This window comes from Equus asinus, chromosome X, assembly GCF_041296235.1.
Source record: "Equus asinus isolate D_3611 breed Donkey chromosome X, EquAss-T2T_v2, whole genome shotgun sequence".
Lineage (NCBI taxonomy): Eukaryota > Metazoa > Chordata > Mammalia > Perissodactyla > Equidae > Equus > Equus asinus.
The window spans coordinates 111,972,840-111,995,576 of NC_091820.1; the positions used below are offsets into that span (position 1 = coordinate 111,972,840).

The window sequence follows — 22,737 nt, forward strand, 5'->3', positions numbered from 1 at the left end:
AAACCTAACCTATGAGCCATTTTTCACTTTCCTTCAAATCAGTAGTTATCCATGGATATTTAATTAACTATTATAATAATATAACAGGCATTTTTATCTATCCATACTAAGACTGGAAAAAACTTGTATCCCAAAGTGATTAACAGTGACATTAGACCTGTCTTCTGTAGTCTCTATCCACAAATGCCAGATCTCTGTTTTTCCTATTAATCAGATGCTTTTCTATACCACCCTTTTAATAAAACTATAGTCAGCCCTCCATATCCGCGGGTTCTGAATCTGTGGGTTCTGTATCCACTGGTTCTGCATCTGCGGATTCAACCAACTGTGGATGGAAAGGCCTGTGGTGGTTGCGTCTGTGCCAAACATGTACAGACTTTTTTTCTTGTCATTATTTCCTAAACAATACAGAATAATAACTATTTACATAGTATTTACATTGTATTAGGTATTATAAGTAATCTAGAGATGATTTAAAGTATACAGGAGGATGTGTGTAGGTTATATGCAAATACTATGCCATTTTATATAAGGGACTTGAGCATCTTCAGATTTTAGTATCCACGGGGGTGCCTGGAACCAATCCCCTGCAGATACCAAGGGATGACTGTAGTTAACAAAACATTTTTTGTGTCAAACTTGGGGCTTGAGTATCCGGATGCAGATTAGTTACCTTTACTTTGATATTATAAAAAGTTAGTAATGCATATGGTCCTATTTATATTGTGCCAATAATGAGATTGTTGGATTTATAAGTCCAGGCTGTATCTATACTGGAAGTACAATTTAGAGCTGATCAGAAATGTGTGACTGTAGGGAATACAGAAAGAAAGACTCGTGTAACAAATAACATGTTTGTTTCCTAGTAAAATTGATTCTTATAGTAACTAAAATAACTACTACTGTGAATAAGACAACAAGGCTTTTTCTGAGAATAGTAATAAGTTCGTTAGAATGCCTCCTTTCAATTGAGTCTAGTGCCAATACCAGTTATTCTAGAAAATTTAAGTTTCAGGTCCTTTGTGGGAACCACGGTCCAGTCCTCCTGAAGAGCTGGCTTCACTTGGGAAGCGTGAATCCATCTGGGTTTTCTTTCACTTTAATAGCCATATGGGTGATCAGCAGCACTTGAAGTGGTCCCTCTGCGTGACGACAGCCTGTCTTTCCTCTAGAACACTTTTATATAAACTAAATTGCCCAGTTTGATAGGGGTGGCAGACTTCTTTCAGTAGGTCCCTCCAGGCCCTTCTGACTTTATGTTTCAGGGTTTCTAGGAAAGAGAAAAGCCATTTTAAGTACTGAACATGACTATGAGAGGATTCAGTTAAATCAGGCAGGGGAAGTGATTTGAGGCCCAAATTCACAGTCCTGCCAAGCATAAATTCAAAGAGAGAGATAATACTTGCAAGAGTCACTCTAATTTTTAACAAAGCTAGTGGTAAGTCTCTAGGCCATTTTAACCCAGTAGATTGTTGAATCTTAGCCAATGAGTTTGTTAGACTTTGAGTCGGCCATTCTGCTTGGATTATGATAGCTTTTTAGGAATCTGCAAACATTTGCATAATTCCTGGACAACAGTGGACATAAAATGATTTCCTGTCTGATTCAATAAGCTCTGAGGTCCCCAAAGTGGGAATTATGTGTCTTAAGAGAGCCTTTACCACTGCCTAAGCGTCTGCTTTTGAAACGGAAAGACTTTAGGCCATTCAGACATCATACCCACCACAACTAGACAAAATCTCTACCTTCCATTGGTTTTAATTCTATGAAATCTAACTGCCATTAGTTTCCTGGTAAAGTTGGTAGGGAAAAACTTTCTGCACCTACCTTGGGAGTGGTCTGTAAAGAATTCTGCTTACAAATTACAAATCTATTTAATATGTTTTGAATAATTTCATATTTTTTAATAGGCATAGGATGAGTCGAGTGCCTTTAAAAATGCCTCTTTTACTTAGGTGATTTTTTTGACAACTTAACCATAAACCAAAACAGCAAATAAAGACTGTGGCATAGGAATTATTTTGTTAGGTAATTCCTATAGTCCAGTCAAATTTCTTTTAGCCCCATTTTCAATCCATTTGTTCATTTCCCTTTGTGAAGCATATTTTTGAAAATGGACAAAGGTTTCGAGTATTAAAAGTGGGACTTCTAAGTTTGGAGTCTTATGTTTTAACAGCGATTTTTGTAGCACTTTTGGCAAAATTGTTGCCTTTAGAAATTTCATCATTTCACCCTATGTGAGCTCTAGAATGGATTACTGATAATCTGAGTAGGCAGTTGGAAAGATTCTAACAAATCAGCTTTCAATTCTCCATGAATATTTTAGTTCACATAGAAGTCAAGAATCCCCTCTTTTTCTAAATTTGCCCTGTTGCATGACAGACACCACACAGACATTTACCATCAGTATATATATTTACTTTTAAGTTCAGAATCAAGAATTCTGGTTCTGCTAACTGCCAGTAACTTATTTGCTTGTGCCAAATTTATTATAGATGAAACTAAGATTCTAAGATTTCATGATAAGTCACCACAGCATAGAAAGCCTTAAGTTGACCACTTTTGTCCCAAGTATATGACCCATCAGTAAACATAATGAACTCTGCATTTTGAAAAGGATTATCAAATAAATCAGACTGGGGCCTAGTGTTTTCTTTTATTATCATTGTACAATCATGATCATCTATTTGATTAGGATCTGGTAAGAGAACAGCAGGTTTAGGAAATTGCATCATCCAAGCACAATATTAGGATTGGATAATAATGCTTGTTCATAGCCAGTCTGACAGTGCACCAACAAATGTTGGGTCTTATGCAGTTGTAAGATAACTATCACAACACATGGGATACTCAAATCAAATGACCCAATGTAAGGGCTTGAGCCTTTTCAATAAGTGTGGTGGCTGCCACCACAGCTCAGAAACATTCAAGATTCCCAGTGCCGTGGCATTCAAATTGGTCTATAGTCTAATCCCAACTTTAGAGTTAAAATTATACTAGCAGCATCTTTATTTTCAGGATAAAACAAATGGAAAAGTTTTGCAAAACTTGTAATCCCCGAAGCTGGGGAGAGACTATAGCCAATTTCAGTTGTTTAAAAGCCTCTTGAGATTCTAGGGACCAAACCCCAGAGGATCTGGAGAATTATGCAGTTGCATTGTCAGAGGTTCTGCCTGCTCTGCAAAAGCTGGAATTCACTGTCTACATTATCCTACTAATCCTAAAAATTGTCTACGTAGTGTTTTTTCCATAGTAGGTCGTTTCATCTGCATAATTGGCTGATTCCTATATTATAATACTTTGTGGCCTTTAGCTGAAAACAGATACCTCAAATATTTTCTTCAGTTTGGCAATACTGCAATTTCTCTAGTGAGGCCTTAAGCCCCTGTGAAGCCAAAGTATCAGTTTTGCTTTACCTTCTTTTCTGAAACTACCAGAAAATCATCTATATGTTGAATAATTATAGATCCTTCTGGTGGGACAAATTTCTGTTTTCCTATAAGTGACCTGAGAAAATAGTAGGATTCCAAAACCCTTTTGGAATCCTCTAACTTCATAAGACTTACTTATGATTCCTTCATAAGTAAAAGCAAATAAAAATATAGACTCATTCACTAGAGAGAAAGAAAAAAAGTAGACTATACATCAACTACAGTAACAAACTTTGCAGATGATGGTATTGAAGTCAGAATAGTTGCAGGGTTAGAAACTACATAGATAAATGGAACAAAAAATTTATTTATTTCTTGAAGATATCGTACAAATCTATATAGTAGTCAACCATCTGTATCAAATTTATTTTCCTTCTTTACTAGAAGTATGGGAGTATTACAGGATGACTACACTTTTAAAATTATACTTACTTTTTTCCCTTTTCTTTTCTTTTTGAGGAAGATTAGCCCTGAGCTAACATCTGCTGCCAATCCTCCTCTTTTTGCTGAGGAAGACTGGCCCTGAGCTAACATCCATGCCCATCTTCCTCTACTTTATATGTGGGATGCCTGCCACAGCATGACTTGCTCAGCGGTGCCATGTCCGCACTCGGGATCCGAACCGGTGAAACCCGGGCTGCTGAAGTGGAATGTGTGAACTTAACCACTGAGCCACTGGGCCAGCCCCTCCCTTAATATTTTATAACTAGTTTTATTCCTTCTAATTGAGCTCTAAACAAAGGATATTGTTTTACACATGGTCATAGTTTATTCTTTTGCTAAACTATTTTTACTGGTCCTCTATCTCAAATTAAACCGGTATCATTCTTCCCCAAAAGTGGCCCCAAGCAATGCATCACTTTGTTTGAGCCCTGGCACATAGCAACCAAATGAGGTGACTTTTTCCAAGGGAGCTCAGCAAACAGTGCCTCTGGAGTTGAGAGTATGGCAGGCTTTAATTTGCACATCAGGTCTCTCCCCAGTAGGTTTACAGGAGAATCAGGAGAAAGTAAGAAAGCACTTAAGGAACAATTTGTATGGGAACCACTGAGGAAAAGGAACAATTAGAAGGCTGACATGAAATACCAACAACCTGTATTGATCTATCACCAGATGCAAAGTGAGAAATTTCCAAGTTAATTGCAGAATAAGTAGCACCAGTATCTACCAGAAAAGGCAAGGACAGGTTAGCCTGAGGGGAAGTTATTAAAGCACAGGTTCTCCAGTTCCCATCTCTGAGATTCCTCCAGTCTGTCAAATTTGAGCCACTTGCCAATTATTTCCTAGCTGAGGGTTCTGTCTTTCTGGGCTTCCTTGATTACCTTGTTAAAATTTTTGCATCCTCTAAAGTCTCTTCCTACAATGTCTTCCAATATCCTGGCTTTTTGCAATAATGATATATAATTTCCCCTTCTTCCTTTGTTCCCATCATAGATTGACCAGAGTAGGGTTATGCCCTTGAGTAAATCATCTAACCAAGCAGCTAACAGTGCAGTTTTTAAAATTTTTTCTCTTCTTCTTTGTCCTTCTCCAGATTACCCCAAAACTGAGTAGCTGCTGCTAAGATACGAGTAATAGTCTGTCCTTGCCATCCTATTACATTTTTCTACTTTGAGTTTGGAAAGTTGGCAAGAGAGCCAAGACAAAGGTGAACAGGACTAGAGGGTAATTTTGATCTGCCCCTGTATCCATGCCAGTGAATTTTGAGAAAGCAACAAATCTCTGATGAAAATCAATTGGGGACACCTATTTCCAGGTAATCGTGGTAGTGTCTGTCTCCCAGCTCACCATTAGCAGAAAGGCTTTAAGTATGGCCATCAGCAGCCCCTCTTGATGGGTTTCTAAAGCCCTTAGTGTTTCCACAGTTGTAGGGGGTGGCCTATAGTCAGCTTCCCTTGCCCATGATACTCATTGTGGTGGGTTACCTTTTAGTCCTCAACATGTTTGCTCCACAGCCTGAGCGAAGTCTGCTGGCTGTAGAATATCCTGTAGCAGCCAGTGCACATCCCCATACATGGGGCTGCAAACTGAAAACATGCTGGGCACCAGAAAAGAAGTCTTTAGATGACTAATATTAACTGTTGAGAAAGGCACATGGATTACCTCGGAGGTCTGGGTAGCTTCTTGATGGCATCAGCTTCATAGGTGATATGAATAGAAAAGGCTGGTTTACCTTATTTTGAGGCAAGAAAACTGTAGAATAATATAGCACTTTGGTTTCTTTTTCCATGTTGATATTTATCAGGCCTAACACCTTTTTCGTTTGTCTTTTCCCACGTGGCCAGTGCAGCTACTCTATCCTGTTGCCTTCATACAGGGACACAGTCTTTTATCTAAATTCTCTTTGGATTATTCCCTCATCACATCTCTTTATCATATCTGCTTTCCTAGCTGCATGGTATGTGTTTGATAAAGGACTCTTGGAGGTGAATTCCAGGGCTGAGACATTAGGTGGACTCAGGCTAGGACATGAGGCATACAAACATATTCCCTCAAACAGGGCAGATAATATATTACCAGCTAGAGAAGTTGTACCCTTGTCTCTCCTTGCAGGGAAATCTACTAATGGAGGGAACCACTCATCTGAAAGATCATTGCCTTCTTCCCAGGAGTTGATTTGATGTAGGGAAAGATAAAGAGACTCAGCGCTGGGGCAACAGAGAAAAGAGAGCGATTCCGTGAAAGAGAAAATGGCTTTAATTCTTGCATTTCCTCTTTCACTTTTCTCAATCTTTCCTTCTGGTTATCAAATCATTTTTTTACTTTCTCCTTAGAATGACAGTCATCCCATAAATACAGTATTCCCCCCTTATCCGCAGTTTCAGTTACCTGCAGTCAACCGTGGTCCAACAATATTAAATGGAATATTTCAGAAATAATTCATAAGTTTTAAATTGCATGCCATTATGAGTAGCATGATAAAATCTCATGCTGCCCAGCTCCGTCCCACCCAGGATGTGAATTATCCCTTTGTCCAGCATATCAACGCTGTATACACTACCTGCCCGATAGTCACTTAGTATAGTCATCTGGGTTATCAGATTGACTGATGCGGTATCGTGGTCTCATAGTGCTTGTGTTAAAGTAACCCTTATTTTACCTAATAATGGCCCCAAAGTACAAGAGTAGTGATGCTGGCAATTCAGATAGGCCAAAGAGAAGCTGTAAAGTGCTTCCTTTAAGTGAAGAGGTATAAGTTCTCAACTTAATAAGGAAAGAAAAAATCATATGCTGAGGTTGCTAAGATCTACGGTAAGAACAAATCTCCTATCCATTAAATTGCTAGTTTAGCTGTTGCACCTCAAACACACATGTATAGAAAAAAATATAGTATAGGTTCGGTACTATCCACAGTTTCAGGTATCCACTGGGGGTCTAGGAACATATCCCCCATGAATAAGCGGGGACTACTGTACCAGTAATTCATATGCTTGGAATGAGGCACTTCTAAGAACCCCCATAAATACCTTAATTTGTCCAAATCAAAGAAACAGTCCTCAGGCCACTGTAAGACTGGATCCTCACATGTATACCCATTCCAAATGTGACGGAGCGATATTAGCAATTTAAGAGAGAGACCTGCAGGCAACATTTCTAGCTTCCCATATTTTTCCACCATCAAAGCTAATGGTGATCGTGACAGGATTTTAGAACTGGTATCAGCTATGCTTACTCAATAATAAAATCTTGAATTTGCAGAGGATAATTCATCTGGCTAGTGTTCAAAAGAGTGGAGAGCTAGAATGGAGACTTCTTGTAATTCAGGATCTTTCACCTCACTGTTGTGTGGCCACAAGACCTTCGGCTGATCCACTCAATTGAGGAATTGCCAGATGGATACTATCCTGATAAATGACGGGGGAAATATAATTAAACATAAAATTTCCTGCCAACCCAATAAAACCTCTCCATAAAATATAGAAAAGAATGAAACAGTTTAATTATTGAATAAGCATTAAACCAGACTGCAATATGCATCACAGGTAATCAATCCACTAAAGAGACTGCACAGACAAAAAAGAACGCTTACCCTTTTATATGCATGTTAATGTATATAAACATGTATATACGTTTTTTATATATGTTAATCCATTACATACACATTAATTGTATCTATCCATAGGAAAAATAAAATTTCTCATCTTTTTTCTTTTTTTTACAAACTAGAAGTTACATCTTGGAGCTAAATTCCCATAGAGAGGGAGACACGGCACCACCTTTCTTGGTGTTCACTTTTCAAAGAGATGGCTCCTTGGTCCCCAGCAATGACATTCCTGGGATACAAAACTGAAAGAGGCTTATTTAGCTTTGAAAAAGATTTATATACATTTCAAAAAGGCAGAGCTGGCATTTATAATCTCAAGTTTTCTGAAGGAAATGTTAAAAGAAAAGACAGGAGGAAAGTTCTTTACGTTTTTGCACTAGGGAAAATTTTAAATTAATTTTTTTAGATTTTTATTTACCCTTACATGGGCAAAGAAAAGTCAAAGTCACAGTCCTAGAAGGCCTATACTACCTAATAAATTACCTGATAGGAATAACAGGCCTTAGTAACTGGATCTAGAGTATGCGGTGAACACTGGCTCTCAGGTGTTAAAAATAAGACAACAAAATGGAGTCACTTATGCTAAGCCCCATGTCACTAAACCGAGACTTAATTACAGTTTTGCTTTTCCCAGAAATGGAATCTTAAGCCAGTCGATCAGGAATCATCTGATCAGCAGTAGTTAGGTAAACCACCTGACAGACCTCTGCCATCCCCTAAAGGAAAGTAACCTTGCAATAACAATCTGTTTTTTTGCCTAGTATAATTTCCCTTGTTCCTGCTCCCTTCTGTCTATGAACTTCTTGCATTCCATACAGGTCCCCAGAGTTCCTTTCTATCTGTTAGATTTGATGTTGCCTGATTCAAATTAATTTTTGCTCAAATAAACTCTTAAAATTTTTAATATGCCTCAGTTTATCTTTTAGCATAGCAAAGGGGCAGCGCCCCATTATAACTGGAATATAAGGTCAGGATTGGAGTAGCAAGGGGGATTTGATGCTGGGTTTGACAGATTTAGGCTCCAGCTGCTTAAATACTTGTTTTGTGTAGCTTCTAGAACCTACGGCAGGGCTCAGCCTGCAGATCATTTGGGTCACAGAGCCTCAGCTATGGTAAAGAAAAAGCAATTTGGGCCTAGAAACAAGAACATTAGAAGTTAGAGGGAAATAGGTTTGTGTACAAATGCCTTACTATTTTTTACAACCGTATTGAAATTTACTCCTTTTACCCAGGTTAACAAAATATATCACAAAATCCCTAAACATTGCATTTAACAAACACACCATTTTTGAAACTGGGACACATTTTTTTTTCAGGAAATAATATTGCAAACAGTCACTTCTGAGTCAATTTACCACTAGAGGAACAAAGTTGTTATAGTATAGCTATGCTCAACTGAGCCACTTATCTACATTACACTAAAGTACTTGAAATCCTTCCTAAGATCAAGGTTTAAAACCATTTTAAGAGACAAGACTTTAGGTGTTTTATAGCCACTTCTGTAAGAGTTGCTTTTCCTTCCCCAAACAGTCAAAGCTTAATTAGAAGATTGATGATACTTACTTTTTTTTCCTCATCATATCTTCGGTTCAAAATACAATTATCATTGGTAATATGATTTATATCTTGTCTGATCTGGATGATGGAGTCCAAGAAGTGGAATTTGAGAAGGCAGACCCTAGATTCATGGAGGAAGGGATGGCCCTTTGGGTGCAGGTCACATACCATAACTCACTTCACCCGGTTATATAAATGGAACGCTCAGAGTTCCTTGATCTTCAGTAAACTGGGGCAAAGAGTGAAAATTATAATGGTGATAAGGGTGTGTGCCCATAGGTGGGCTACCCTGTTGAGGTGGGGCAGGTCCTGGAGGAAGATATTTCATCTAAGGTGGCGTCTGAGCAATAATGTCTATGGCGAGGGCAGTGCAGTAGAAGTCACTAGTGAACCTGAAGCTTGGCTATGAATCAAGTGAGAAATAGCTGCGGCCTAGGAAGGACAAGGCATTTGATGGCTTATTGGTAGTGGAGGAGGTAGTGTGGTACAGAATGTTGCTGTGGAGGCATAATATGACGAGAGTTCAATACTACTGGTTGACCCGGATTTTCAAGATGATGGTAACCAGATGTAGAGGCAGGAGGCAGTGGTTCTCAAGCACCTGAATGAGTCATTCCGAGTAGTGACAGTTATTAAATTGCTATGTTTTCTTATTTAAATACAAAAATTTCCTGACTCACTGAAGGAGGCAGACGTGAAGCCACGGACAATTAATTCTGCTGGAGGAGCACGAATATCTTCCTGTGGCTGATTATACGGCTCATGCAGCCTATGTTGCAAAGGAGGTGGTGGTATCATAATATACTCCATTGGTTCATACGATGCTTGTCTGGCGGCATTATAAAATGGTCAGAGATTTCAGTTGGCGGTCGGACGCTACGCAGAATGAACATTTTCAAATTAAGTACGAGCAACAGGGTTTTCAGCTCTCGTATGGCGGAGGTTGATATGAGCCTCTAAGTCTCTTTGAGACAAATAGGTTCTCTTGCATCCTTGAACAGCGCTACACATGAAGAGGGAACCTTGTTTATGCTTCTCAATTCGCGCCACAGAATTACCACAGGCCGAGCACATACCTTGTCTTCCACGGGAAACAGCACAGGCATAGCAAAAAGCGTGCTTGCATGGAATCATCCGCCCGTAGATTCTAATTGGTAATTTGCATTCGTCACAGAAATGAATTGTGGTGTCATCCTTTTCACCTACAATGTTTACCTGAAAGTCCCAAAAAAGATTGCCAAAAGATCTTTGCTCATTTCTAAGCAATCCACTCCTACTAGGGTCGAACCACTCTTCCCCCTCACTAGAATCGAATCCTTCAGCGTACTCCATGATTCTGCTGGCGCAGGGCACAATGGGAGCGGAAGTCAACCTCACTGACCTAGGGAGCGCATGCGCCTTACCCTCTTGAGCCCAGGAGGTGGAAGTACAACCGGGTTGACCCAACTTTGACCTCTTCCCACCTACCGCAATTCCAGTGAGGGAGAGAAGCAGAAGGAGAAAAAGCCAGTATGTGAAATATAAGTGCTGAGATTGCTTAGGCTACTTTAAGCCTCAAGAAAAAGTAGCCTTTAATTGGAAAAAGAGATTAATCCGGAATGGGGGAGGGGGAGAGAGCACACAGGTGCAGTAGTGCCTAAAGGGATAAGCTCTGGACAGGTAAGGTGGCTTGCCTGCCCTTAAAGATTTTCTTGAACAATGCAGTGCTTTGCTTTTTTGAGGTGAAAGTGTACCCCTCATATGAAATGTTCAAATAGAGACTGAATAGCGTCTTGTCAGTGATGCTGTGGATCTAGCTTATCAAACTTTACTGCCAAAGTACCCCTAATGGTAGAGAAGAGTAAACTTTACTGTAAGTGTAAAGGTGAGGGGACAAAATTCTAAGTACCTCTGAAAGCAAGATATTTCTTTGAATAGTGTACTTTACCTTAAAATTATATGAATATAGCTTCCTGTTTCAGAATGAATGCCTGTTTTAACAAAAAATATTGCTTTTAATTACTTAATTAAATTAGTTGAATCTCTCCCTGCCCCTAAAGTCTTTGAATAATAGTGAAATCTCAGGAAGCTGTGCCAAGACATGTTCCAAATCCTATAGCATGCTGCTATATCTCCCCTCAGTGTTGGTACGCTAGTTTGTGATGTACTGCATAGAGTAGCTCCTCTACTGAGTACAAGGCATCCAGTAGGACTTGAAAATTCTTTTTTATACAGAATCCTTTATAATGGTATTTATATATGAGTATTTATCTGTGAATGAAAGTTCAAGGTTAAAAGCCGCCCCAAATTAGGGAGATGGTAAGTAACATTATAAAATGCCTTGCCATATCCCCAAAGTTCTCATTTTGCTTTTTTATTACATTCTTTTGTATGTTTGATGTTTTTATAGAGCATTGATAACTTGGAGGAGAGACCTAAGTAAAATAAAAAAGGGCAAATAATCACTGATGATCACTCAAAGATGAATTTGAAGCATATTAGAAATGATATTCGTTTATGGAAAGATAAGGCTGGATTTACAGAAATGCCATTTGTGCTCATCTTTTGGGGACTTACGTCTACTGTAAAATGAGGCACACCCTGCCCGTGATAGCTTCATTCCATACTGTCCAGAATAAGTGCTCTCATTCTCATTTACAAAGCAACTTTGCAAAGGAAGTGATGAACTACCATGACCAAATATGCCAAATATATGATTAAAAAATAATTAAAGGGTAGGTCAGAGCAGGAAATTGCTCTCATTAAGCAGATTATCCATTTCTGCTGAAACACCAAGGCACAGTCAAAGCTGACCTTTGCCAAACAAAAGACAAAGTCAGCAGGGATGTTGCACTAGGTTGAAAAGGCTACAGAGAAAAGAAAAATAAATTAAAAGCCATAAAAATTTTTTGTTTGGTGTTCTCCATTTAGATACTGGAATTGCTGAAGCATACAGCTAGGTCAGAATATTTTTGCAATAACATTCCATGACTGATGCTGGGGATTTGGAGTGATGCTGAAATAATAGGGAGTTGATAAATTTTCACGTTTACTGGCACACTTTATAAAAGAAAAATTATATAGCCACATGGGACATTTTATCAGAGAGAGTGATCAAGAGAGTGAGTGAGCAGCAGAAGTAGGGTTAAGAAGAATAAAAGACAGACCTCTTTTTGATCTTGGAAGTGATTATGAAGCTTATAGCTGGCTGAAAGAAGAAACCAAGGGCAGAAGCTTAGAGAAAAGTTACTTCTCTTTATCTATTTCGTTATTGATGAGTTCCTGAAAAGTTGCATATAAGTAGGTACCAGTTTTCTCATCCTGACGTGTAATATCATTTCACAACTGTTTTGTCATTGTTTTGAATTTTTCATGTGTGGACAATGACTACTGATATTAAACCTTTGATTTCTTTGACTTTCTGCCGAATAGCTAATACCATGCAAACAAATACATAACTGTACAGTGGAACCTTGTGGCTCGGTGCACCATTCTTTCTGCAAAATAATCCTGCTTGAAATGAAGTGGTTTTCAAACCTCTATATTCAGAAGAGTGCAGCTGCCCTGAGTGAAGTCGGAGTCGGGGAACCCAGAATCTTGTCTTCTTAACACTTGCACAGCTTTGGCACCCCTTCCACTCCCTCTTACAGTTGTCTTTTAGGCAGCTCAGTGGAACACAGTTTGAATACTACTTCTCAGTATATATTTTCTAAGCTGGTGTATAAAATGTTTATAACGAACTGTGTCATATATCCAAAAGAATAATAGATGAGTACCCATATATCTACCACTTAGCTTAATAAATAGAGCATTATCAGTTCGTTTGAAAGCTCTGCCGCACCCGTCATTCATTATCACCCTCATGAGAGGGAAGGACTATACTGAATTGTCTTCATCATCCTCTTGCTGTTTTCAGTTTTTAAAATCACATACGTACATGTCTTTATATGAAATATTGTTTACTTTTGCATGTTTTTCACTTTGTAGGGATGGAATAATACTGTGACTTTCTTTATTCCCCTAACATTATATTTCTGAGATTCTTTCATGTTAATGCATGTTTTTTTTCATTTTCAGTACTGTATTCTGTTGTATGAATATACTATAATTTAAATATTCTCTTATTAATGAATATTTAGTTTTTTCTCAGGTTTTGCAATTATGAGTGCTGCTACGAAACATTCTTGTACATGTCTCTTGTACATGTTCAAGAATTTCTCTAGGGTATGTGTATAGGGGTGGAAGTACGGGAAGTTTAGGATGCAATGAGCATATTTAACTTTTTAAAAGTGTTCATGCCAATTTATGAGCAGAGTACAAAAGTTTTTGCTGCTGCTCATCTTCACCAACACTTCTTAATAACAGACTCTTAAATTTGTTACAAATTTAGTGGTGGTAAAATTCATATCATATTTTTATTTTGTGTTTCTCTGATTACAAAGTGAGGTTGAGCAGATTTTTATGTTTTATAGGCCATTTTTAATTTCTCTTTTGTCAAAAGCTGTTCATATCGTTAGACCATTTTTCTGTTGAACAATTCATATTTTTCCATATTGATCTGTAGGAGTTCTTTATATATCCCTGGTACTAATTCTTTGCCAGTTATATGATGTGCAGTTGTCTTCTCTGAGTTTGTAAGTTGCCTTTTAATTTCTTTATGGTGTCTTGTGATAAACAGAAGTTCTCAATTTTGATATATCAGACTTATCGATCTTTTTCTTTATGATTAGTGCTTTTCTGGTATGCTTAAAATTTTTTTCCTAACTTAAGATTGTAAAGGATATTTTCCCTTACAATTTTGTTTTTTTTTAAATTTGGCCTTTCAAACGGGGTCTTCTTTAACTGATCTGCAACTGATTTTGTATGATGTAATGTAGGGATCCAATTTTACTTTTTTTCCTCCATATAAATAGATAGTCAATTATCCCAGAACCATTTATTAAATAGCCCATGCTTTCTCTTCTGATCTTCAATGGCTAACTCTGTCATATATCAAGTTTTCATATATGCATAAGTCTGTTTCTGCATTCTCTATTTCATTCCATTTATCTGTTTTCCTATCTCATCTTAATTATTGTGGCTTTATAAAGTTTTAAGATTTTGGAGAGGGGAGCAAGTACCCCCAACTTATTTTTCAGGATCATCTTGGCTGTTCTTGGCCATTTACTTTGTCAAGATATTTTAGGAGAGTGACATCAGCATCATGGTGGAGTGAGCTGTTCCCTTAGTCTCTCCCCCCTAAGATACAACCAAAAGGACATTCATTAACCAACAGAGAACACCCACACAGCACAATATGACGTCTGAGAGATCCATGCAGCCACATGTCTGAAGGTGGAGGTACTAGATCCCTGGGAAGCAGTGGAAAGAGGTGAGTGGATCTCCTCCCCCTCCCCAGTGGCAGTGATCTAGGGCTCAGGACCTCACGATTCTGGCACATGATTCTAAGAGATGGGGGAACAGGCAGGCCTCCATGGGAATGCCTTTGCTTTTGGAGTTCCATCCCAGCCTGTGGGAACACTCCACACCGAGGCAGCTCAGCCACCATGTGGGCACTCCCACCAGGCCAAGCAGCCCAGGCTGGCTGCCAGTGAGTGTAGAGTGGGCTCACACATGTGAAAGTACCCATCCTCTCCCCTTCCACCTGGTGCACCAGCTTGGCCTGTCGACCAGGGTAGTGGATCAGCATCAGAGCACATGCACTTGTGTGTGGGACCTGCCAAGCAGCAGCAGCCAGCAGGCAAATGCAGATAAGCCCTATCAGCACAACTTCCAGCAGATGGGCATAACTTCCAGCGGATGCAGCAAGTTCAGAAATCACAGCTTCCCCCCCGGCCCCGGCCAGTGGTGGCAGGTGGAATCTGTGACCAGATACTACCACTATGTGCTGGCAAAAGTCCACTTCATCAAACACCATAAAGAAATATATTAACACTCCAGATCAGAAGGGAAATGAGAAGGCAGAAACTAATCCTGAAGTCACAGAAACTCACAGTCTAAATGACAGAGAATTCAAAGTAGTTATCATAAAGAAACTCAATGAGTTACAAGAAAACTCACAAAGACACTTCAGTGAACTCATGAATAAAATTAATGAGCAGAAGGAATTCTTCACAAAAGAGGTTGAAACTCTAAAAAAACAAAACCAAAACAGAAATGCTGGATACAAAGAACGTAATGAACGAGATAAGATATTTTAGGTCGGTGGGATATTGGAGAGAAGGATGAAGGAGTTGTGAGGTCAAAGAAGGAGATTTACAAATATACATTTGCTCATGTCACAGTTGTTCTAAAAGTCAACCCTGCTTTTGAGGTCAGGTATTTTCAAATACTAGAAAAGCTGTTTGCCTAAATTTATTGTCATCACTGTCAGTACTCTGTGAGATGAGGCAGAGTGTTAACATAATTTTTGTTTCTTTTAATTTTAAAACTAACTTCTTTGAGATCTTGCCGTTTCTTGGGGTGAGCAGTATAGCATTGTGATAAAAAGCATGGCTTCTGCTGTCAGGAAACTTCTTTCGAAATTACTGCTTTCCTACTTATTACCTGTGTGACCTTAGTCATATTACTTAATCTTTCTGAGAGTTATTTTCTTTTTGGTCTATAAATGGTGGTGGTATTAATAATTATTATTATAAATTGTTATTGTTTGCCTACTGTGATAGTTTTCTATTGCTGTCATAACAAATTACTACAAACTTAGTTCCTTAAAGCAACACAAATTTATCATTTTATGGTTCTGTAGGTCAGAAGTCTAACAAAGCTTTCAGTGGACTAAAATCAAGTTTTCAGCAGGGCTACATTCCTTTCTGGAGGTTCTAGGGGAGATTCACTTGCTCATTCCGATTGTTGAAAGAATTCACTTCCTTGTGGTCATAGGCCTAAGATCCCCATTTCTTTGTTGGCTGTCAGCTGAGGACCAATGTCATCTTGTAGAGGTCATCTGCATTCCTTGGCTCATGGCCCCCTTCCTCCATCTTCAAAGCCAACAATGGTGGGTTGGGTCCCTCTCATCCTTCAAATCTTTCTTACCTCTTTTCCGTCACATCACTTTGTCTGTGTCTATCTGTATGTCTCCCTCCCTCTCTCTCTTCTCTCTTACTCAAGCTTGAAAAAGTTCTCCACTTTTAAGGGCTCATGTGATTAGATTGGGCCCACTCAGATAATCCAGAATAATCTCCCCATTTTAAGGCCTATAACGTTAATCACATCTGCGTATGGCCCTTTTGCTGTGCAGAGTAACATATTCACAGATTCTGAGGATTCAGATATGGACATCGTTTGATTTGGAGGGGAGATTGCATTATTATTCTGTTCTGTCTACCACACCTGCCTTATATGATTGATGTGAGGAATACATGAGCTAATGTATATAAAGAGCTCAGTAATTATTTGACATGTAGTAAACACACAGTTAAGTGTTCATTAATATTTGAACTATTAGTGGCAAAATGTGGGTTTTCCCCTTTCCTTTTCTTTTTTTTGAGGAAGATTAGCCCTGAGCTAACATCTGCTGCCAATCCTCCTCTTTTTGCTGAGGAAGACTGGCCCTGAGCTAACATCCGTGCCCATCTTCCTCTACTTTATATGCGGGACGCCTATCACAGCATGGTGTGCCAAGCGGCGCCATGTCCACACCCGGGATCCAAATCGGCGAACCCCGGGCTGCTGAAGCAGACCGTGCAAACTTAAACTGCTGCACCACTGGGCCGCCCCTCCTCTTTTTTTTGTATATTAGTATGACCTAATTGTTCCTTTTGCTCACATAATTCCTCTTTAAAAAATTTAAAGCTGTGAAATATTCAAGCATACAGACTTAGATAATTTTTTTCCTTAGACTAAACCAATTCAGTACCTTTCCTCTTCCTCTCCTAAGTTCTTTTTCTCACATCTTATTCCATCTTGTGTTGTGAGTTTGTGGTTAAAATGACAAGAATATCTTTGGTTTTGATGTTTTCCTTCCCTTTATCTTTAATGTTATACTTAAGTATTTGCTAACCTGTTCTGATGTATAGCTGCAATTTTCTGATTTTGTCTATTTATCTCCTTACTCCATGCTTTCTAACCCCTTTCTCCCTCATTTTTTTCAGGTATGAGGGGCTTCTTCAGGATTTCTTGTGTGTATGTGTGTTTGTGGGGGGGTCTTGTGGCTATGAACTCCCTTAGCTTTTGTTTTCCTGGGAAATATTTTATTTCTCCATCATATTTGAAGTATATTTTCTCTGAATAGAGTGTTCTTGGCTGAAAGTTTTGTCCTTCAAAAATTTGAATATGTCATTCCAGTCTCTCCTAGCCTGTAAGGTTTCTGCAGAGAAGTCTGCTGAAAGCCTGATAAAGGTTCCTTTGTAGGCTATTTTCTTTTGCCTTGCTGCCCTTAGTATGTTTTCTTTGTCATCCACTTTTGCCAGTTTAACTACTATATTCCTTACAGTAGGTCTTTTTACATTGACATATTTAGGAGATCTGATAGCCTCTTCCACATGGATTTCCATCTCTTTCCCTAGGTTTTGGAACTTCCCTGCTATTATTTCTTTGAACAAATTTTCTGCTCCATTCTCCTTCTCTTCTCCATCAGGAATACCTATAATTCTTATTTTGCATTTCCTAATTGAGTTGGATACTTCTCAGAGACTTTCTTCATTTCTTTTTAGTGTTAGTTCTCTCTCCTCCTCTATCTAGAGCATTTCAATATGTCTCTCCTCAATTATGCTGATTCACTCCTCTGTGATGTCCACTCGAGAGTTCAGGAATCCATATTTTGTTTTGTCTTGTTGATTGTGTTTTTCGTCTCCAATATTTCTGGTTGATTCTTCTTTATAACTTGTTGAATTGTTTCTGTACATTCTCTTTTAACTTGTTGAGTTTTTTGGCGATAGCTATTTTTAATTCTTTGTCATTTAGGTTATATATTTCTGTGTCTTCTGCACTGATTTCTGGGTACTTGTCATTTTTCTCTCTAGGCTGGAGATTTAATATAATTTTTGATACTGCTATAGGGCATGACTTTGTTCTTTTGCATCCTGGTATTATTTGGTCAAGGTTACCACCTATCGCCACTAGGTGGGGGTCAAGAGCCATGTATTCTGTGCCCTCTGCATTCTGCCAGGATCCCCGGTGCTGTACCTGGAGCTGGGCAGGTGGGGAAGAGGGGTGCTTTCTCCTGTGAGCTCTCGCAGACTTACTCGCTCTGCTCTCGCTATCTGCTCTCCTGGGGTGTTGACTTGATGAGGTCACCCCCATGTTAGCTTTCACCTTGTTAGGGGCTTTCCCATAGGCTGCGAGGGATGCCAGGGATCTTTGATGTTCCTGTGAACGAGCATCCCCTACCCCCTTCCTTCCCTCTTGGAGGCTGCATACAGTCCAGGATCACAGTCTTTTGGACAGGGAGTGAAGTTTTCTCTTACCTCATTCCACCTCCTCTGAGGGGAGCTCCAGAGTCTCCACCCTCCAACGTGTGGCTGTGTGGGTCTCTCAGACATCTTTTGTATTGTGTGAATGTCCTCTGTTGGAGTATGAATTTCTTTTTCTTTGTATGGTGGAGGGGAGAGATTGCCGGGAGAATTCACTCTGCCATGATGCTGACATCACTCCTGGAACTAGTTTTTTACGAATATTTTGGATAAAAATTTATTTTAAAGTGAGTTAGATATTCTCATGGTAAACCAAGAAGAACAGTTTTTTACATTGTAACAGAGAATAAAATCTAAACTGGTGCTTGCTTACTTTGATGTATATAGGAAAAATACAGAAAGCTCTTACCAACATTTTCTGCATGAAGTTGAAACAATTAGATGATCAAGAACAAAATTTAATTAAGTGATCATCTAGTCTGTATTGTAAGTCTACATCTAAATAAATTGGTAGAAATTTTTTTAAAAAAGCAATTAATCATTCAGTGTTTATTGAGTGCTCCCTGTGTGGTATAAGAGATGTAGATGATGCCATCACTGCCTTAGTTGATTATTTTTCTTTTTGTTCAGGAAGATTTGCCCTGAGCTAATATCTGCTGCCAATCTTCCTCCTTTTTTTGCTTGAGGAAGATTAGCCCTAAGCTAACATCTGTGCCACCCTTTGTCTATCTTGTATGAGGGTCGCCACCACATCATTGCCACTTACAAGTGGTGTAGGTCTGTACCCTGGATCCAAACCAGCAAACCTGGACTACCAAAGTGGAATGCATGGAACTTTAACCACTAGGCCATGGGGCTGACCCCTCTAGTTGATTTCATACTCTTGCTGGGTTGTATAGTAGACATTTGCTGCATGCCTGTCCAGAATCCATTTTCTTCCTAACAATATTCAGTTTTCTTCTGGTATCCATCCCTCTCCTTCACAGGCCACATGCTTCAGGCTACCTAATCGGAGTGAATTTTACTTTTCTTGTTTGGAATGCTGGTAAGAAGTTCTGTGTGTTCTTCTGGATATTAATAAGAAAATATATAGTTTTGATTGTGGCTGGCATCTATAGTATTGCTAGGAAAGGAACTAGTTTTAGGATAAAGCTGACACTGAGGATGGCAGAGCAGGAAGATGTAAAGAAATTGAGTCCTTGAAGATATCATTAACTTACTGGATCAACCGATATCTGGATGATACAGTTAAGTGAGAAAATCCATCCTCTTTTTGTTTAAGCCAGTTTGCTTGGGTTTTCTGTTCTTTCCAGCATAAAGTCTTCTTTGATATGTTCATAAATCAACTGAAGAACAATAAATGACAATATATAATCAAGTGCTAAATATACTGAAGATAAACCACCAGCAGCATCAGCATTACCTGGGAACTTGATAGAAATGCAAATTTTCAGGCCCCGCCCCAGGCTTACTGACTCAGAAACTCTGGGGTGGGGCCAAGTAATCTTTATTTTTATTTTATTGAGGTCACATTGGTTTATAACATTTTATAAATTTCAGGTGTACGGTATTATATTTTGACTTCTGTATAAACTGCATCATGTTCACCACTAAAAGTCTAGTTTCCATTTGTCACTGTGTATATGTGCCCCTTTACCCCTTCCACCCTTCCCCCACCCCTTTCCCCTCTGGTAACCACCAATCTGCTCTCCATATCTATATGTTTGTTTATCTTCCACATATGAGTGAATATATCATAATTGTCTTTCTCCGTCTGCCTTACTTCGCTTAACATAACACCTTCATATCCATCCATGTTGTTGAAAATGGCAAAGGAAACCATCAACAAAACAAAATGAAAAGAAAAACCACCAACTGGGAGAAAATATTTGCAAATCATATATCTGATAAGGAGTTAATATCCCAAATATATAAAGAACTCATATAACTCAAAAACAAAAAAATGAACAACCCAATCATAAAATGGACAGAGAACAAGAGCAGATATTTTTCCAAAGAAGGTAAACAGAGAGCTGGGAGGCACATGAAAAGATGGTCAGCATCACTAATTATTAGGGAAATGCAAATCAAAATTACCTGATGCCTGTCAGAATGGCTATTATTAAAAAGATGAAAAATAACAAGTGTTAGAGAGGGTGTGGAGAAAAAGGAACCCTCGTACATGCTGGTGGGAATGTAAATTGGTGCAGCCACTATGGAAACAGTATGGAGATTTCTCAAAAAATTAAAAAACGCAAATATCATATGATCCAGCTATCCCACTACTGGGTATTTATCCAAAGAACATGAAAACACTAATTCAAAAAGATATATGCACCCCTATGTTCATTGCAGCATTATTCACAATAGCCAAGACTTGGAAGCAACCCAAGTACACTTCAATGGATGAATGGATAAAGAAGATGTGGTATGTATATACAGTAATCTTTGTTTTAATAAGCTCTCCAAGGGAATTTGATACATACTAAAGTTTGAAACCCCGAACCTAGAAGTTCAGGAAAGGAAGACTTCATGGAGAATGTGAGACAAATTAAATATAGGAGCAAGATGGACTTTTGAAAAGAAGACGTATGAACCAGAATGAATAAAAGCACAGAGGTAGGAATGAATGCTATTCGTGGGGTATTGTCTGGCTAATTATGACTTTAATAAAATAGTGAAGGATTAAAATTACATGAGTAGTAGGGTAGCAGAGAGTTGCTGACTCAGATTCAGTTTTCATTTTTTGTCCTGTTACTCTCATTTCACCTGAACTCATTGAGAACCTGAACAGTAGAATGCAATATTGGTATTCTCCATTGTAGGCAATATATGTTGAGATCAACCTGTTTGGACTATAGCCATAGAATATTAAGAGCATCAAGTCATAGAAAGAGAATGATCTAATCCTACTTGTATTGGTGTCAGGTAGACGGAGAAGTCTCCTTCCTGGACTTCAAAAATTTGTTTGAGGGGAATTACTTTTATCTTTTTGTCAAAATCTGGCACTATCAGGGTGACACCAGCAGTGAGAATTTAACCTGCCCTGGCTTTATTAGATATTGGATCTAATCCTTTGTTTTCTTTCTCCTTCTTTTGCATATTTTGTGGGAGAAGTTTCCACCTCAAATACTGATGTCATGTCCAAGGTTGTACATCGCCTGCCCACGCTGCCTGCTCTGTTTGATAATGTGTACTTGGATGGAACTGTTTAAATTCCACCCTTTTCCGTAAAGTGCTATAAGCCATGCAGAATGATACAGCCTGTGGAATTATGGAATGGGAGCTGGCTTTGTCCCAGGGAGATTGCTGGAAAATGAGAGACAAGCATTTTGAAGTTTAAATGCTAATGGCTGCAGAAGAACAAACACTAGGACTTAAAGTCTCTTTTCAAAAACTTGTGTAGCCCTAAGTTTATGGAGGCAGTGGGTAGGTGTGTAAATGAGAGTGGGGTTGAGGGTGGAGAGGAAGGGCTTTAACCTGATGATGTAAATAACTTTTCTTTATTGACAACAAGCTTTTTGCTAAAGAGCTCCAGAGCAGTGAATAAGCATTTCTAAAGCAGAGGCACTACTCAGTGGTGTATTTAGTCATTATTAGTCTTGATAATGGGGCTTCTTTTAAGAGAGAATTTAATTTAATGGTCTTGATATTGAATGACCTTGATATGGCAAAGACACTTATCTCTGTGTGTATGTGGTGTGTAAAATGCAAATAATGGAAGTGGCTTTGGAGTTGGGCCAAAAAATCCTCAGTACCAAGCTAAGGTTACTCTAAATCTGCTTGCTTTGCAGGTCAGATTGAAGGAGGCTTCAGACAAGCAATAAATTCTTCCGTTCTGCCACTTTGGGAGGACAGATCAGTCAATGAATCACCTCTTGTTTGTTCAGATAGACTGACCCATCATTTGACTTGTTTTGAGGGTCTGAAGTTTAAATTTTTCCTTTATTGGGGTGTAAAGGAGTGTTTGTAGGAAGAAAATGTTCAAATCATGGGACACTAGTGAGTCGTAGGGCTAGAGAAGTCATTTTTTTGTCATTTTTTTTCCCCAAAGATTGGCACCTGAGCTAACAACTGTTGCCAATCTTCTTCTTTTTTTTTCTGCTTTGCTTTATCTTTCAAAAACCCCCTACATAGTTGTATATCGTAGTTGCAGGTCCTTCTAGTTGTGGGATGTGGGACGCCACCTCAAAGTGGCCTGATGAGCGGTGCCATGTCCGCGCCCAGGATCCAAACCCTGGGCTGCCGCAGCGGAGTGTGCAAACTTAACCACTTGGCCATGGAGCCAGCCCTAGAGAAGTCATTTTGACATCACACTTTGCTTAGAGGAGCAACTTGGAGCTGTGCTAACTTGCTCCCTCGTTGGACAATTTCT

The 22,737-nt window shown here is 38.9% G+C and overlaps 1 long non-coding RNA gene and 1 pseudogene across 2 annotated transcripts in view; one reads left to right on the forward strand and one right to left on the reverse strand.

Annotated features, from left to right (window-relative positions):
* Nucleotides 1-22,737, forward strand: part of LOC106824854 (uncharacterized) — a 219,234-nt gene that overhangs the window by 122,361 nt on the left and 74,136 nt on the right. The gene's annotated exons all lie outside the window — the stretch shown is intronic.
* Nucleotides 9,080-10,365, reverse strand: LOC106829902 (E3 ubiquitin-protein ligase Hakai pseudogene; annotated as a pseudogene).